Source organism: Anas acuta, chromosome 1, assembly GCF_963932015.1.
Source record: "Anas acuta chromosome 1, bAnaAcu1.1, whole genome shotgun sequence".
In the NCBI taxonomy this organism is placed as follows: domain Eukaryota; kingdom Metazoa; phylum Chordata; class Aves; order Anseriformes; family Anatidae; genus Anas; species Anas acuta.
This window is the reverse complement of record NC_088979.1, coordinates 118,666,165-118,685,612: the sequence shown is the minus strand read 5'-3', so window position 1 is coordinate 118,685,612 and position 19,448 is coordinate 118,666,165. Positions and strand designations below refer to the sequence as shown.

The following is a 19,448-nucleotide window of genomic DNA, read 5'->3' as shown; positions in this document are numbered from 1 at the left end:
AGCTCTGTGTTTAACTATCTCATCTCCTGAATTACACCTTTGGAAGGTTTTAGCAGGCTGAGCAAAGTATGGTACATAAATATTGACAAAATTATTAATATCTAAAAGCAAGGAAAACAAATTATGTTGGACCATTTCAGCAGTTAAGAGTAGATGATACAATATCTCACATTTGCACAGTTTTGTAGAAACGATGAGGGAATAGTAGTCTGTTAACACCTTCTCAGATATTATCCTAAAATTCCTGTAGAGACTTCTGCTCGTGTGTGAAAGCTTTGGAATAGATTTTTGGTGGCATCATTCACATACACAACTTGAGTATATTTGCATATACGTATCCAGGGCTTCAAAAGCAATATTATGAAATTGTTTGCAAAGAAAGGCTAGTTAAGAAAAATTGTCTCAGATTCACCACCACGTTTCTTAGCGATAATGATTTTGCATTTTTCTGGATGGCAGTGACTGCATGGTTCTCAGCCTGAGGTTACTGAGACGGAGATAGTGTTGATCTATACTGCTGATTGCTGAAGACTTCAAAGGGTACGCGCCAACTTTTGTCATGTGCAGGGCTGTCACTGCTTCATCACACCTCCGGGAAGGAGCTTGGAACTTCCCCATTTTCAACACAACACCAGAAAAAGGGAATGCACAAGATCGGCACTGCCTTAGGGAGAATTATACATAGGAAGAAGGAACGTAAAGATGGTTGGGCCTAGACCAGTTGCTTGTAGAATCATCGGCGATGATTCTACAAACTTGTAGACCCGTGGCATTGACTTTTATTCGAGGGGTAGACAGGGTTTACTTCAGCAGGGTAGCTTTACTGAGTAAAGAAAATGGGCTTGTGCCTGAGACTATTTTATCCTTCTTTGTAGCACCTCAGGCTGGAACCTTCACCAGCTCCTCTTAACCCAGCTCCTTTCTAGCAGATTTACAGAAACAGGAGAGGTTGCATATGCCTCACAGGAATCTCGTTTTCACTCAGCTGCAAGTCAGAAACAAGCCAGCTCATTCACTGGTGAACACGTGAATACAGGATCTTTGTACTAAAACTTTTATTTCTGTATTTAAAATTCCAGCAGGGTTCAGTGAGAGGAAGGTATTTGAGGGTTAATAAGAAGTGTGTATTCTTCAAAACAACCCCACCTCTGAAAAAAAAAAAAAGTCCACACAGCGATATAAAATATCTGCTTTGTGTCCTAAAATAAAGCATGTGTTTCATGCTCTAAAAGTCTGAGGTTTGTAGCTGAAAAAGATTAAGTAAATAATTCAGAATTTGTTGTGTTTACCTGTTAATAATTAAGCAGGCTAGTCTGTGTACTTTTTATAGATGTTGAGCTTTATTTATTTATTTTTATATACTTGGCTTATGTTCTGATTTTTAAATTTGAAGAAGTTTCTGCCAAGGAGGAGATGAGAGAATAGCCATCAAGGAGTTAAGTGTTGCACAGTAACCAAAACCTGTGGGGACACATGGTCTCTGGAGAGAATGGAGAATTGTCATCTTTCTCTCTTTCCTTATGCTTTCCACCAAACTAATTTCCAATGCTTTGAGGAAATTAATTTTTAAACGTGATAATTTTTTTTTTTTTTTGACAAAAGCAGTACCTTTGATTCTTACTTTCTGATGCCAGTGGCTAGGGATAGAGGATTCTGTTACGAGGTGACATCTCAGTCAAGGAGAAGTTTCAGCCTTGTCCTGTTTCAGAAATAGAACAGAAATTTGAAGGCAAAAATAAGCCAACAGGCACATAATATTTCTGTTTTCTTATAAGTGAGTTACTTACATGTTGGTGAAAGGTGATGGCTCTGAAGTCTGAAATCATCTTTGTTATTTGAATAGGTACAGAGAGGCCAGCAGCAGTGTGAGTTTCTCTCACAAATATATTTAGAGTTGTTCACTGTGAGACTGTACTCTGTGGTAGCTGGTAGTTCAGTCTGAACAGATCAGTCAGGGCATCTTTACTCTCAGTGGTAATGAAAGATCAGTCAGGGCATCTTTACTCTCAGTGGTAATGAACAGGGCAAGAAGTTGCCAGGTTGCTCTTGAATCTCAGTATCTGTTTCTTGAGGGAAAAACAAAAAACAAAAAGCACTTGATCAGCAGCACAATTATTCTGTTTTCCACCCAGTAATTTTCAGTTACTGTTTACATAGGCTAGACCTAAGCGTAGATTGAAACAGAGTAAGAAGAGATTTGGGTTTTTCTTTTTTTTTTTCTTTCTGCTGAGAGGTAGGGATCCACCCCACTGTTGATCATTCCCTCCCCACCTTAAGCAAAGTCGTTGCCTAATTTTTTTAGTATTTGAACTGTTCCTTTGGTCTTGGCAGAGTAAGATAACATTTGATATTTTCACTCACCTTTTCCAAGGGTGAGAGAAAGCACAGGGTAGTGAGAAAAGTCAGTTGAAATGATTGGCATTAAAAGACAAAAGCTGCTGAAATGTGAGAGTGATCTTTGGACTGTATATTAAAAATCAAAGATTTAAAAAGACTGTTTATGTGAGAATTAATAGCCTGATTTTGTTGACAGTTGAAGTCTTCATCTGTTACCATGGCATGTTTTAATTCACTGTCTGCATTGGTATTTCCTTCTGAAGAATTATACATGCTAGTTACTAGTACCTCTAATATTAAAAATTCTGCCTCTTGTGTTCCAGGCAACATTTTCTGTTTCAAGAAAGACAGTACATAAAGTTAAGAGGAAGTTAAGCTGGTAGGTAGTGTTACAGAAGCTCCCCTACTTCCCTTTCTCCATAGCATGACTTTTGCCTGAAAGGTCATTTTGTTTTTCTCCTAGAGGGTTATTAATCCAAGTCTTCCGTATAGATAAATGTGGGCAAATAGTCCTCTTCAAGTAGAATTTGGAAGTGCACAGAGAATTTAAGTTGTTTTCTAAAAGATTTTATCCTGCGTTAAGAATGGTGCTGTAGCACCAAGTATTGTTTCTTTAAAAACCTTTCCTGCCAAAAAGCCAATTCATATCCAGTTTGTTATCTTACACTCACAGGTCAGGTCAGTAGTCTGTTTTTGGCAGTCTTCATGTAGAAATTCTCTAAAATCTGTCCTTATGTTAGAAATTTAAAGCTAGTCATTTGATTTATTTTTCCCCCCAGACAGAAAGCTTGACTCATGAAACAAGTTAAAGAGATCTCAAGTCTAGCTCTCAGCGGACAGAAGTCAGTATCATGAAAAATGTTACTACAGTCAGTAGTAATTGGTCTGTTGTTGGACATCCAATGGAAGAGGTTGAACCAGTCACAATATGTGACCACTCAACATGATCCTGCAGTTCAAGGGCAGTGGTGAGCCTATATGAGTAAATTTGTTCTACTCAAAGTACTGTCCTGGAAAAACGAGAGGATTTCAACCTTTAAGCTTGCCACATTAGCCTTTTTCATAAGCATTAGATTCACACTTGAGTTTGTTTTTGAAAGTGCATTGCTGTGATGCACTGTCCATTTTGCTCAGGACATACTTTACCCGATGCTCATGCCAGGTTGACTGAACCTCAAGAGACCAAGCAATTTACTGGTAGTCTTACCATGAATCATTGTCTGAAATCCTTTTGGCTGCTATATTCTTAGCATTAATCAACAGTGTTTCCTTTCATCTACTTGCTACAGGATTTTAGTTTGCATTTATGATGACTGTATTTTGGAGGAACTGGAGTAATGCTAAAATAATTTATCTTATTCTTTGAAATTCACTCTTTGGATATACGGTCTTAAAAAAGGAAGATCCTCACAGTTGTCATCCTATAATATTTTCTTCTTCTTGGGAAAGGTTCCATAAATTGAGAGAAATGTAAAGAATGTGCAAATTTTATTTACATATTTTATATGGAATGTACTTATCTTAGTTTCACTTAATCTGAAAATAGTTCACTGAATAGGATTTTTTTTCATTCATACCAAAAATCGAAAGGCCATGCAGCGTATAAGTTATTAACATAAAGAAGTGAACAAGTATATATAGTTCTTTCCTGTTAGCATTTGTAAGCTGTTGATATAGCAGAAGAGGCATTTTTAATTTAGCACTGTTTAAATTGTCCATTTCTGTATTTCTTATCTTTGTTGTAGATCTCGATTAGATTAGACATTTTAAAAAACAGCTAAGTATTTTAACTAATTGACTTCATCATTAAAAAAAAAAAAATCTGGAAAATTATTGCGATCTACCTCAAGACTCTGTGAGGATTGTGTATTTTGTGACATTGAAGTCAGTAAGTCTGTTTTGAGCCAATGCTGCAAAGTATTCACTTTTGCTTAGGACGTGGGGCTTAACTTTCAAGTGGATCTGAAATGAATTTCCTGAGTTGTGTGCATAGTTTTTCACGATGTCATACAGCTGCATCAGATTTTGAGCGTATTATTTGATATAATTTGAGTCACCAATAAGCTGTTGATCCAAGTGAAACCGTTAAAGGTAAACACAGCGGGTGGAATTTAAAACAAAATGAATGGCCTGTAATTTTAGATATGATAAGCTCTGTTAACAATCTTGGTCCTACAAATGGCCATCTCAAATATAAGGCTCGATTAATTTAAATTCCATATAAAAATAGTTTTTAAAAACTGTGTGGCAGAATTGTTATCACTAATTAAACTCTGGCATTCAAAAGTTTGGAAAGGATAAATTAATGGTAGTGAAAATAAACAAACGTAGCAGTTATAATGACACAGATCTTTGTATAGCACTTTCTGGCAAGAATGGTAACTGAGAAAGGTAGCTATGCATGCCATGGGTAGGTGTACAAAATTTCAAATGCCAGTAGACCAGAGAAGAGAAACTGAAACTTTTGACCTTGCAGAGCTGGTGGAGATGATGCCTGAGCACCACCACAAGTCCTCAGGGACTTTAAACCAGAAAAGATTTCTTTCGCTTTGTGATCGATTTTTCCCGTACTTTTTCCTGCTTTTCATCTCTTCTGATTCCCCAGCGTCGCCCTCTCTTCCTGGGCTCCCCCAGTACACTGTAGAGGCATTCAAGCCGCCTCTCACTGCAGCACGTAGTTTGCCAGCCAGTGCAGAGCGTTTCAGTTGTTAGATGAGTTAGACATTAGGCAAACAGCACCGTTTCATACCCACTAGTATCGCTCAAATCAAACATACCCTCGTGCAATACGTCTACCCGCATCTAAAGGTCAAAACCTGATCCTCGTTACTCAATATTTTAGGCCTCCTGGTTTGCTTTATTCATTGTCGGCGCGGAACTGACAGACTGTTCGAGATCCTGGTTGTGTAATGTTGGAAAGTGCTACCAGCTGCCGCCCGGCGTGTCTATTCAGGCAACAGCAGACCTTATGAAAGCTAAAGCACATGCTGCACGGCCTTAGTTCCAGCAGAATAAACCTCCTTCCCTGAAAGCGGTGGAAGCCACCATCTAACAGACTGCGTGCTCTGCGCACTCGCGGCTGACCCATGTAGGCCGGAGAAATTTCCCCAGGTGGAGAACCTGGGGCATGGTTTGCTGGCGATGATCAGAGGTAGGAAGCACCCAGGAAACTAAGGGAAGGCTGTAGGTGTGACATGAAGCTGTGAGTGTGTCACCGAGGTGGAAACAGTAGCACGTGTAGTAGCACCTGTAGTAGCAAGGATCTGGTGGGAAGTCAGGCTTGGGAGCTATCAGCCAGAAGGCCTGCTGTCATTTTGTCTTCTTTAACCTGAGAAAACAGTGCTTTGTGTCCTTTCTTTCCAAAAAAGAAGGTTGCTCCAAAAAGCAGTTCTTTCAGCTCTTTTCTGTTAACAAATTACTTTTAGCAGGTAGAAGATCACAGGTTCATTAACAGATAGCAAATCATCTGAGCTTTGGAGAAACAAGTCTGTGACAAATAAGTGCCGTTAAATCAGTTCTGCAGTATGGCAAGGGGGTCAAAATCTCAGTGGTTAAAATGCCTTTGTGGGTAGCTTTGAAAACCCCTCACCAGCAAAGGATTACAGGATTACCAGTAGGCTTGGTTAGCCCGTTCCTGCCGTACCTGAGCTGGTTATTAGATCTGGACATGGGTTCCTAGGTGGGAAGTCAGCACTTGGGAGCAACGAAAAGATCTTGCTGCTCCTGTGAGGAAGCAAGAAAGGCAGCTGAAGTGGGTTTGGGAGCTGAAACCTGAGTGAACCTCTCATAACAGGAACTGGATGTGACGCCAATTAGGGCCCTAAACCATGCTCTGAATTGGTGGAAGTGGAGTGCCCAAGTCTCATTTCTGACTTCAAAATAAATACTCCTTCCTCAACTGTTTGGCAGCCAGTTCTGAACATTTTATTAATTAGTGTTATATGGTTCTAAGTCTGCTTTTAATTCTTTTTTTTTTTTTTTTTTTTTCAAAAAACAGCCTATAGAGACATTTTCTGAGCATTCTAGTCATTAAAGCCATTTATAGCTGACAGATGCAAAGACATTATACACGATTCTTCATTTAAGGGGAATAAAAGAACCTCTTTAAACTCTTGAACTGTTGGAGTATTTACCTGCAACTTTTCCCACAAATGCATTTGAATGGCAAACATAACTGGTGAAACTTCAGTTGTGACACCCATTTGTTTTTATCCCTAGCAGGAATGAAACTACACTTAATGGAAAAAATGAGAGTTGTGTTGTTGTTGTTTTTTTTTTAAAGCATGAAGTCGTGTGAATCGCTCTCTGTTAAATTGGTGTTCGGTTGTGTAACGTTTCTTTCTGAAGTTCACCTATAACGTGACATGTTGGATACTAGTACAATTAGCTTATTTGTTCGCCACCTGTGTGCTAAACATTCATGTGTAGGACTTTTTGGTTCTTCCTTCATGTAGTTATATGTTTATATATATACAGCCTTCCACCCACTTCCTCCACTGAACTCCCAGTTATTGGACTGTAATGAAAACTGAAGGTATTGTGTGTGCAAATCTCTAAACATAAGCATTTTATTTATTTATTTATTTTTCTCTTTACAGCAGCATAAAAAAGAAGTGTTGAGAGCTGCTCTTAACCCTTTTGGAGTCCGAAGTCAAAAGGTAAAATCAAATGCTACTTTTTGGGTTTCTGCAGGTGTTGATACTGTAATTGTTTGGAAATGCTGTTTCCCTATCACATTTGAACTGAGATTTCCCACAGGAGAAAAGCAGGGGTACGATAAGAAGACTCAAAACATTATTAGATCTCTTTAAGAGCACCAGCATATCTGGGCCTAAATTATGCAGGTAAGTTACAACTGGTAAACTGCAATTATCTATTTTACTTAATATAAAAACATTGGCGTTAGGAGTCAGTGGGACTTTCAGTAGGGTTTAATATTGCTAAGGATTTAATGATTTTTGTCTCACTATAACTTGATAGTTTTTATGATATATAAAGTTTTTTTTCAAATTACAGTAAGACAAATCCTGTAGCTCTTTTCTCAGGCAAGAGTCCCTCAATGGGAGTTTTGCCTGAGTGAGAACTGAATGAGGTCTAAATAATTAGCAATTAAAATATTCAGTTATTGTGCTACTGTATATAACAAAGCACTGGAGGTATTAAAAATTGCTAATCTCCTCCTTATTAAAATGTTAACTGCTAAGCATAATACAGCTTTGCATTTTCTATCATTCATTTTTGCAGTTCATTAGTAGAGGTGAAATGTTAGTGACAAATAGTCATTTGAACTTTTAAGGGATTGACTTTGTCAAGCAGAAGTGTTTGTGGAAGCCATGGATTTTATTCAAACACTAAATAATGTACAGAGAATAAATTTTGATATAGCATTTGTGAGTATTTACATAGGAAGCCAGGTGGTAAGCTACTCATCAGTAGGTGGAACTAGACAGTTTTGATATTCAGTTTGTATACATTTTGTTCAGCAGCTTCTTGTAATAAACTCACGTAAAGAAAATACAGGTTAAGGACTGTCCATAGGGTATACTGAATAAATAATCTTCAGTGAGTGGGTTAAGAGACCAGCATGTGAATGACTCGGTAGCAGGTTAAGAAGCAAAGTTGGTGACATTGTTCAATTGTACACCCAGCTCAGTTAATTAGCATGTGAACTGTTTTGTTACTAAGGTAGTCAATATAAGGGCCAGAGTGTGCTCTCATCCTGTTTTACTGCACAAAAGAATAAAAAGAAGTGAGATGTATCTCCTGTCTCCTTTGGCACAAAGCAGCTGCAGGAGGATGTTGGGAGAAGGAGAAAGGTTTTCGATGAGTGAGAAAGGAGTGGTGAGTGAAGGTGATGACTGGTAGATGAAGAAGGTGAATATAATGTTACTGGAAGAATTTGGTGATAGATGAATTTCCCAAGGGAAGACAATTCCCATAACACTGTTCTTCTCATAGCTTCTCCCTGGAGTAGATTTTGTTACCTCTTATGCCTAAAGATTTCTTCTAATCTTTCTGAAGAGCCATTCTAGGCCTGGGCATTTAATCGTTCCATGTAATTCTGTTGGCAATTCAGGCCATGATTCTGCAAGGATTTACACATGTATTTCACTCACAGCATTATGAGTAATCCTGTTGAAGTAGATGAGATTAATTGCAGGACATAAAGTTAAGCATGTATATTAGTCATTGCAGGAAAAAAAAAAAAGGTGTAGTTTTATGTATTTATTTATTTGAGTATGGGAGACTTTTCAATGATACATAAATATGTGGGATTTTCTACCAGTTCTGTGGCTTATAAAGAGGGGTAGATGGTAACAAAATAAGCTTTTCTGCTTGTTCACCAAATCCACAATTTTGTCATGTTCTCAGCTGTAAAGTGTGAAAAAGAATAGGCTGCTATCATTTTCCTTTTTACATGCACAGTTAAACCTCTGGCTAGAATGAGATGATCATATAATTTATTATAGAGGAGCGAAGAGGACAGAAATCAAACAGGAAGACATGTGTGCTTATGTGGACTCTTGTTTATAATTTCATCAGATTGGTACACACCTCAGACATTTTATTTAGTGATAAGATATGCAGATTGTTCTGGAGCCAGCAGCAATACTTTCACCTGAATGTCAAAACTGACAGGGATTTCTAAATCAAACCTCGACAACAACTTGTATTTTAAAGCAACTGTTCCTTAGATATAACCAACTGCGGGTGAGTAAGTGCAGAATTGTTTTCATACTTCATACTTCCTTCTTGCTGTTGATTTCCCTCCATTCTCTTTTACCTCTGTAGAGGAAGAGAGTTGCAGGCTTACCTGTAAGTATTGGGTGTAACTACTGGCAACAGTGCAGAGGAGCTATACGTTTATGTGGAAGTAAGCACAAAGAACAGGAATGCAGACTGAAAGTGGGGAGACTTACAAAATGAGATTTACCAGAGGTGATATTTTCTGGTTTTCCAGATGCCTACGTCACACCTTCCATATCCTCATTTCATCTGGTTTCAGTTGGTTTCTCTCTCTTTGGTTTTAGTTTCATTTCATTCGTACTTAAAAGCATGATCATAGAAGCCTGTGGGTACAATGGAAAGTTTGAATGTTAGCTCGATCCTTGGGATCAAAATTCCTCAAAGCTGTGGGTGTTAGCTGCTGAGGTTTTGGTTTTGAGTATACATACAGTCATGTAAGAAAGGGCCACTGAAAATACAGCTTGCAATTTAAATGTTAGTTATGTTTATTTTTGGAATCCTTGTTCAAGTCAAAGTCCACTGCATGTGAAGTGATAACGGTTTAATCCTGTATATTTTCCCCAGACTTTGTTCTTCTTCTCCCTTCTGTGATTGTCTTCATAACATAACTACATCCGAAGTCTTCCAAGGGCTTTTTCTTAGAGCTTGTTTTCTTGTTGTTCTTAGTGTGTGTGTTTATTAACCAGGAAGACATTGGGCTGAAAACATTTAACAAGGGACAACAATTTACGTATTCCTGTTACTGTACATGGGTATATGTGTGGATGTGCGTGAGACAGAGAGAGGTGATTACAGAGATTATGAAAGATCGCTGTTTGTTTTTGATTACATGCCTAGTTGCGTATGTTGTTCTGACTCTCTGAGTTCTGTTATATCACTTGGTCATTGTGTCCTAATAAACCCTTTTTTGTGGTAGATGAAAACGTCTGGTCGGTTGCATTTTCTGCACCAGCCTCTTACAGGTGAGATTTTGCTTTCCACATTTAAATAGGAGCAACAAGTTTGTTTTCCTACTAGATGAGAAGAAGGATTTATATCTGCATTCATGATTAGAGGAGTTATGACCCGTCTATACAATGTAAGTCCCACAATATTTGCTCTGGGAATTGGGTCCCATAGGTTTCAGGGTCCCCAGAATTACTCTTTGTGGAAAAGGACTTCCAAAATTCTCAAGGCTTGCTACTTATGCAGATTTAGGCCACTGCAGAACATTTTGTTTACAACAACTAGTACTAGGACTTACGCTGATGTTGTGGATACTTAAATCCTGCCCACTCAAACAGAGGCACTTCAAAATAATTAAAGTAAATGAATAATCCACACACAGAGCAAAGCCTTTCAGAGGGAAAAGGAGTTTATTGAAAGAAGGAATTTGCTTTTTTTTTTTTTTTTTATAAATAGTTTTTTTTCAAGGTCTTCTTAAATAAACAGCAAATGCTTTTGTTGTAAAAAATAATAATAATAATAAAAAGCTTAAACTTTAATTTTCTTTTTTATCATGGATGATGAAGTTAAATCACTGAAAACTAGAAGAGATCATGTTGAATTTGATTTCCCAAAGCTGAAGTCCAGGCAGTAGTGTATTGCCTCACTGCTAAATGCTGACTGCGGTAACAGTGGGAGAAGTACAGTGGGTGTTGTGGTATGCTCATCTTTGATGCACCGCTTGAAAAGTATTGGTGGAAAGATTTGAAAGAATTTTGCAGGAATTTCTGGAGCTTTCTGGGGACTGCAGGGTAAAGCACCAAGAGAGGGGGAACAGCTATGGTGACTTTGATTTTTCCCTGATTGGCTAGAGGGAAACCCATTGTTTAGTCTTTCAACTAAATGGATGCCCTTTAACCATCTGCTCCAATATTAATACCATGGTGGCTCCGAACAACATTGGTACTTGCCAGTTGCCATTAAAGTTGTTTACTTCATGCTGTATAGAAAATAATTGCCTATAGCTGATACCAATAACCTTATTAGTCTTACCATAAACTACGCATACATATTTGATAAATGGGAATATTTGTCATATCCTTTCAACATCAAGCTTAACAGAAAATCTTTGCTCCTGCAAGTTTCTTCCTTACATGCAAAGTCCAGGAGGCGAAATTCTGCTTCTTTCTTATATTGACATTAGATTTGCTGTTTTTTTTTTCTGTGCTAAGTTTGATTCCAGGCATCCGGCAGCATTCCAGAGGGACAGGCGACCAGCATCACAGTCTGCAATGCTGCTGCTCTACCTGCCATGAATAATAGCCCACTGGGCTAGTTAATCATTACACTCACTTTTTCCTGTTCCTTCATAGCTGATTGCTGCCCAGGGGACATGGGTTACCACAGTCTGGCTGCCAACACAAAGTTCAGTGGTGTGTGTGTGTGTGTTTATGTTTACCTGCATGTATACGCACTGTGGTTTTCAGCAGATATTGTAGTAAATTAACAATGCCAGGTCAGTGTGTATACTTTCCTGTACAAAAAGAAAAGATGGGAGAGAGAATGTTTTATTTTGGTAAAGACATTTACAGTTCCTCTAATCAACACACTAGCACAACAGGTTTCCTTATTTAGCACTTTAAAAGTGGAGTTGGAGGATGTTAAATTTTCTTTCTTAGCGATTCATGTTGATTTGCCAGGGGCCATGATCTGACACATTCTCTCTGAAAAAGACAACGTCCCTGTCCGCTGGGAGTGAAAAAAAGTATGGGCAAGAAACAGAACGTCAGTGAAGTCTTTTGAGATTCAGAAGAAGGTATTTAACCACCATAGGTCTTGTTCAGATATATGCAGTTGTATTGACTGCTGGGGTGGAAGCCAAGACGAAACTTTCCTTTAAGTTAGATTTTTTTCATCTTAAGTGTGAGTCATCTTGTAATACCTGATGAATGTGGTACAGATGACACATTTTTGATGACACATGAGCATTTTGGGGACATAGAACAAAATCTGGTAATAAAGCCTTTCTTCTCTTTCATCGACTCAGTTTACCTTCAGTGGAAAGAAATAAATAGTTATTTTGCTGCCCAAATGTCAATACTCAGGTGTCCAAACAGATTAAAATACTAATCTTTAGTATCTCTGGTGTTTGTTTTGGGAAAGGTAGTTTTCTTCAGGGGATAGCTCAGGGCAGTATTTGTATTTGTTTTTGTTTTCTTTTGTTGTTGTTTGTTTTTTGCTTCTGGTCAGATTTTCTTCCCTGGTCAGATTTCTTTTATGTTGTCTTTTTTAAACCCAGTAGGCACTTGGCTACCACAGTTCATGCAAGTAGAATTTGGGCTGGCAAGGGACTAATTGTAAAAGGGAGTGGTATGTCCTTCATCTGGCAGAACAAGATTTTCTCTTCAAAACGTTACTGTGTCCCATAAAGTTCCATATATATATCTTCCACTGAGGAGTACTCTGAAATCCTTTCTAATTTCTTCCTCCCTCCCTCTTTCCCCCCTTAATCTCTCCTTTCTTCCCAATTTCCCTCCTTTCTTTCTCTCCCTCCCTTTCCCTCTCTTTCTCTGTCTCAGCATCTCCTTCTTTCATTCCCTACGCCATTTTTCTATTGATGAACATCTATTTTTCTCGTAGAGCTGATTCAAATGTTTTTATGGTGACAATGTGGTGGTGCCACTGAACACCTTCCACGTGTCTCATCCAACTTTGTAAACCTTCTAGTCAAGACCAACCTATGTAATGCAGTAGTATCAATAGCAGGACAGCATTACTTCTTAACTCAGTGCTATTAGAAATGTGGGTCATTTAAAAGACCAAACCCCTCTTTCTCCTGTACCAGCGAATAAAATAGCAGACAATAAAATGAGAGACAGCAAGAAGTCAGCAGCAGCATGAGCTGGACCATTTGCATGGCAGCAGCAAGCACATTTTAGTGCCAAGTAGATGATACAGACCATTCTGACTCTGAAAAACAGCTTTGAGCCCATTGTAGCCGTTCCCTCTGGTTGTTTTGAATCAAACCTGTATCATTCTTATTGATATTAATAGGACTTTGGGGATTATATGAGTCCCTTTGCCTACAGAAGGCATATCTTAAGGAAGGCAGAGGGAATTTGCAAAAGTAGGCAGTCTCTTCTGAGAGACAAGCAACTGAAAGCTTTTTTTTTTTTTATGGCAAGAAATCAATTTTGAAGAAAATAAAGGATCAAGAAATGTTGCTACTTCGTCACTCATAGAGTATTTTCATTCCATACAGATTCTGCCTTTAATTTTTTAATACTTTGAATTAATTGTCATTTGCAGAACTGTGATCAGAAGCGTTTTCCTTAGTCTGAATTGAAGTATGTTTACAGTGATGTTTATAGGCCCACATAGATGTTCTTTATGAGATGGGATTGGCCCCAAGATCTCAGTTCCCATGTGTAAGAGTTCTCTTGTAAGTTATGTTCTAACAGTTTGATTGGTAGGTGGTGAAAACACAATGTTCAAGTCCCAAGTGCTCACCTGAGATATAAACATGATTTGAACATATGCTTTAAGCCTGCTTGATATTCTGGAGGCCGTCAAACTGTAGGTTTCTCAGGTAAGCTCCTCAACCAAGACTGGAGACTCACATTTTTGTTTCAGAGGTCATCAAGGGAGCATGACCTCCTTCTTCTCTGCTGAGACACTGTACTGCAGCAGACTCTTGAATTCATTCAGAGGTGACTGAATTTCCCCAGATCTTGGAAAAAAAATGCTTTTTCTGAAGCAAACTCTGGACATTTGAAAAAACAGTTTTTCTTTGGTTGTCTTGCAATTAGTTTAAAAAATCTTTATCCTCCCAAGGTTCTTCATTATAATTGGTGAGTCTGAGCAGAGAGGTGCATGGAGGCAACACTGTAATGGGAAAAGCCTAGTTATTATCCACATTGAGCCGAGTAAGCAAGCCCACCATCCTCTCAGGTTCTGCAAAGAAGTGTGTGGTGTTTTTTTTTCCAGACAGTGTCTGGGGACGGGAGCTGCACAAATTTTTATTTTCATAATAATGCACACTTCCATCTTCCTCTCAGGGAGATCTACTTCCCATGGTTTGGAGATCTGCCTGTGGATTTTTGTGGAGACAGTTACACATGTATGTACACTCAGCATCAGTGGCCTGTGGGTAATCCTGTTGCCTCTACTTCTAGGACTTTGCTTTATAAACAGGTTCAGTCACCCAAACGTTGTTTATGGCAGTAACTGAAAGGCACCAGCAGGTGAGAAGTATCTTGAATATGCCCTTTCCTGGTGTTGGCCGCTTATATTAAGTATTGTATGCATTACTCGCTTAGATTTTTTCATAACATATGCTTGAAATCATGAGTTCTTTAAATTTTCAAGATCCTTAGAATCATTCTGTATTTTTTTAACTCATTAAATTAAATTAGCCGCTGGATTTTCTGTTCAAACAGTAAAGTGACCCTTCCTGCTTCTGCTCCTTTCTTGGATAAAAATCCTCCTTAGTTCTCTGAAAAAAAATATATGTGCATGTAAATAATTTTCATCCCATAATGGAGTCCATGTTTATTTGAATATTGATGTCTTAAATGGAAAAGAGAAGAATATACTGTCACTTTGAAAGCAGGTATTTACTGTTTCGTTACGTAGCTCTTAGTTTTGCATCATAGTTAGACTTGTTTTTAAATGTTTATATCACATTTTTCTGGAACACAGTATTGAGAAGGAAAGACCCTTGGTTACAAAATCTCACTTATTTTTTAGAATTCTTTTCCCTAACATCTAGTAATACAAATATAACATCCAGTAATATGGATGTAAGGGTTATTATAGTCTGGCCTGCTGTAGAAATAATACAAACCTTAAGAAAGAGACTTGAGCTTAGATATTAAAACTTGTACAATCAAAGCAAGCTGATCTGGATTTAGCTTCTAGAATTAGAATTTAGCCTTTAGATAAAATCTTACTTTAGTAACTAATACTTTGACATTCAAATAATTGGGTGTTTTTTAAAAAAACAAAAGCTGAAGGTTTTCCCCCTTTTTTAAACAATTTTCTAACCAAAGATTTTTTCTTCTTGAAGTCTTGCCAATGCCAAAAATAAGGAGGGAACATGTGGACTCATGCAGAGTGCTCAGTAGGCCAAAAAAGAAAACAGAAATACAAACAAGCCCCCTAAGCTATGTCTGAGTAAACTTCACATTTCTCTGATATGAACAGAATGCAGAACTTGCTTCTTGCTGCCTTGGAAAAATGAAATGAACTAACCTCTCCTTTTACAGAACAATTTTTATGTGTTCTAGTTCCATTTCTCACCAGAAATCAAACTGCTTTGTTTTTAGGCATTTCCCCTGCACACGTAGTCCCTCATGTGTGTGCATGCACATACACACGCGCACACACACACAAAAATAACAAAAAACAAATCCATGCATCCTAGGGAATCAAAGACTTAGGAAGTTACATTTTTCATGGGCTGTTATAAATATGTATAAAAAATTTCCCATTGCATGAATTTCCCAAGGGGATAATACATGAAGTCACAAAGGAAAATATTATGGCAAAAAGTAATGAAGTAAACTCAAATCTAGATTATCATTTTAGGAAGTTGCAGGCTGAAGTAACAGACTAAAAATGGAGCAGCTGGAGTCGAGGTGGGTTTGGATGTGACATTTCATTTTTGTCGTTTTTTCTGGTATGAAGTTATAAGATGACATTGGTGTAGTCTCCAGTTTTTTCTAGAAACTTTTTAGCTCTGAAAGATAGCTGCTCATGCAATATGAGCAAGACAAGAAGCCTTCATTGTTTTGTGTAACTTCCTTTAAGGTATGAATTGTTACCATAGCTTTAGGTGAACCAAACGAATGTAGTAACTCCTACAGGAAACATTTTGGGGGATGGTCTCTCCAAATTGGGAACAAACACTTTATTTTATTTATTTTAATTTTATGTAATTCTATTTATTTTTTGTTAAGAGGAGGGGCTTGGGGAATGTCTGATTTATTTTTTTTCCCTCTAATATACTGCATGCACTCAAATACCAGACAGTAAAACTTCCTCCTTACACAGAGCTGCCATTGTTTTAAGACTGTTCTCCTACCACTGAATCTGAGTTGAAACAGGTGCCTCACTTGCTTGGCTCTCCTGGAGCAGTTTCATGCATTAAAGCACCACACATACCGTGCACAGTGGCACTATTAACAGTGCAGAATGAGGCTGGGAGAAAAACTCATATAGGAGCTACACACCTAGGTGCAGTTAGTAAACAGAGACAGTTACCCTCATTAAGCATAATTAAACCTAATATTGACTGTAAACTGTTACTTACCTTAAACTTCTCTGCAGACATTGTGGGAAAGGGATTAACTTAGCAGATAGGTACACTAATTACTACCTTCTTCACATTAAAGTTACCATCAGGAAGGCCTATATTCATAAATAAAACATAGTAGGGGATGAGAGACTGAGAAATATGTAAATTCATTTGCAGAAAAAAAGACCAAATTAAAAAAAGAAAGTTGAGTGATGCTACTGGAAGCAAAATGGCACTCTAGCTAATTACCATGAAAAGTATGATAAATCATGGACGTGTATCCTTGACTTCTGACTGATAGAGCCTGCAGAGTGCAATCTCTCATGCGTAGCTGCCTCTGACTGATTTAAACCCATACCACTATCGGGTTTGATGGGAAAGCACAAAAGTGTGTTATTTTATTTCCTTGGGTATTGTTGCTACCTCTTTCTCCCAGAAATGACTTGCAATTATTGTGAAAATACAGTCTGATTTCTTGTCTGCAGAAGAATTGTTGTTTGATGCAATTGACAAACAAAGGCTCCGAAGATGGTCTAGTTATGGTTTAATAGCTGCATTTTCAAATGCAATTGATCTGGTATATCGAGACAATTACAGAAATATAATAAAATGTCAAGGGAGGGGTTGCTTTTGCTTTGGTGTGTTTATTCTCAGGGAAGAGATCTTGTGTCCCACAGACAAGATCAAAAGTCAGAGACAATCCTATTTATGAATTTCTGTTTTCTGTAGAATTTTAAGTGAGTCTCACCACTACTGTGTGCTTGAGCTTTTTGATCTCTTTCCACCCAAATTTCACAGTTTTCCACACTTTACAATCCCTGCAAAGGACTGCACACACTTATTTAGGATTATTCAGACGAAAGAGCCTTCCAGGATGAGGCCTTAGTATGTGTTATCATGTCACTGCTGTTACTGCCTAATCCTGTAAACACTTTACATAATAATGATATGATTGCTGTTTGTGGGATATTTTCTGGTTTCGTAGTGTATCAGTCCAGACTACTTTTTGCTTGAGTCGTATCAGAATAAAAGTCCATTCTGCTGAGCTAATTTACAACAGAATAATGGGAGTACAGGCTTATCCTTAGCTTCCTGAGCAGAGCATTGCCTAAGCCCCACAAACAGGGGAAACTTGAGTACGCTAGTGTTTCATACACAAGGTGGAAATTTACCGTCACAGTGGCATTCTTATTAAGTGGATATCTTAACACAAACTTATTTTGGGCTTCTACTGAGCATTATACTTTAGACTTCTATGAACTTCCATCACTGGACATGCCAGAGAAGAAATCTGATATTTGTGATACTCATAGTTTTGCTGAAAGAGGGAGTGAGACAAGTTAAGTTACCAGCTGAACATCTGCAGATACTGTCTAGTGAGTACCATTTTTTATTTATTTATTTTTTTCCATCTCTCTTTTCAGTTTCTCCTTTCTTCTGGAAAGATTTATTCCTTGTAATATTGATGTGGTATACAGGTAGGAATGTGCAGTTTCCAGATACTGGCATTACGCTTCAAAGAACAATGCTAAGTAATTAACAGTATTTTCCTGCTCTGGTAACCCTTATTCTTCCTCTACAAATCTTTGTGTAGCCAGCTGCAGTGTGTATCAATATTATCTTCATATCCTTTTTGCAGTTTCACAGAGTTTTGACGGAATAGGTTTTGAAGAAACCTGTATCAGATTTGAGTCATAGCGCTGCACAGTACTTTCAAGATCTCATGGCCAAATTCTGCAATGACGTGTGTAGATGTAAGCTGCTTATAACATATAGTTAGCAAATAAAAGTGATGGACCCTGAGCAATAGTGCCAAACTATTACTACCTAGCAAAATCAAAGGCTAAACGAAGAGCTACTTACAAGCTCTAAATACAAGTTTAGAGGCTAGGTTGTTTCGGAGTAAATATCTGCATCCCTTCTCTTCTTTAGCACTACAAAACTGAGACATGGAGCTTTCACCTGGGATTTACTTTTGAGGAGCCATTTGTTCTGTCTGCTTCTTTGGGGAGATTCAGATCAACTCTGTGATGGGTTGTTGCTTTTTTTCCTGGTTGCCTTCCACATCTTTTCAGAGAAGGGAAAGAACGCTCAATGGAGAGAAAAAAAGAAAAAAAAAAGAGAAACAGACTCCAGACATGAAAGTTATGAGGCTGCACAGCCTGTATATTTCTTTTCATTATCAAGATGCCTGGCCAGATTCCTCCAGACTTACTAGCTAGCTCTCATGGGGAATCTTGGTCACATTGCATCTGTAACAGTGGACAGTCTAAATACTGGGAAAGGATTTCAGTATTTGGCCTGCTAGAAAGAGCTGCCCCCTTTTTATAATTAAAAATAAAAATTAGGTTCATCATCTTCCTAGGGAAACATTCAAAACTAGTATTTTTGATAAATAATAAATATTAGGAAAGTTTCATTACATAAGAAATGGCAATATAAATACCAACCATGCTTTTGGGAAGGAAAGAAATTATTCTACTTTTTATGTTAGCACCCTAAAACTAAATTGGATTAATTCCTCTCTTCTGCCCATCCAGCTGGTGTCCAATGGACACTTTATGTCTACTGGACACAATAATAATTGATCTCTTTGATCTCTCGTCAAACTCATTCCCTCCAGTCCTTTTAAGAGCACACTTGATGATTCTAGCAAAACGATTATCTAAGTAATAATATGCTTGAATCCCAGTCATCTGCAAAGCATAGGCCAAATCCTTTGAATCCATACTCAAGCAAAATTTCCACTGAAGTCAAAATTAGAAGCTTTATCACTTCGTAGGTTTTTTGTCAGGCAGAAATTCCCTACTTACATTCTTCCCCTGTGGTAAGGATGAGTGAACACATTTGTGGATTGTTTTAAAAATTGGATACAGATAATGCATTTGAAAAAGAACAAAAAAGCAGATTTTTTGAGCTTTTTTATTCGTTCTTTCTTTTTTTTTTTCTTTTTTTCTTTTCTTTTTTTTTTTTGAATGATGCATCTCATTTAAGCAATAATATTTCTTAAATAATAGTTAAATGAAATATTTCAAGATCTAAATTTCCATTTTCATCAATATCAGAACAGCTGGGTCCTAAGACCGACTTAAGACAAAATGACGGAGTATGGACATATCTCTGCCAAGAATAATATACAGAG

General features: G+C 37.7%; 1 protein-coding gene across 33 annotated transcripts in view; it reads left to right on the top strand.

Moving 5' to 3' along the window:
• The window catches only part of ZBTB20 (zinc finger and BTB domain containing 20), a 526,186-nt gene that overhangs the window by 99,480 nt on the left and 407,258 nt on the right, over positions 1-19,448 (top strand). For 30 of the 33 annotated variants that reach the window (XM_068697248.1, XM_068697214.1, XM_068697518.1 and 27 more), the window contains one exon: positions 6,936-6,995. The gene's annotated coding sequence lies outside the window, so the exon portion shown is untranslated. Of the gene's footprint in view, positions 1-519; positions 541-6,935; positions 6,996-8,931; positions 9,049-19,448 lie in introns of those variants that run through there. The other 3 variants (XM_068697259.1, XM_068697255.1, XM_068697384.1) reach the window with 3 other exon arrangements.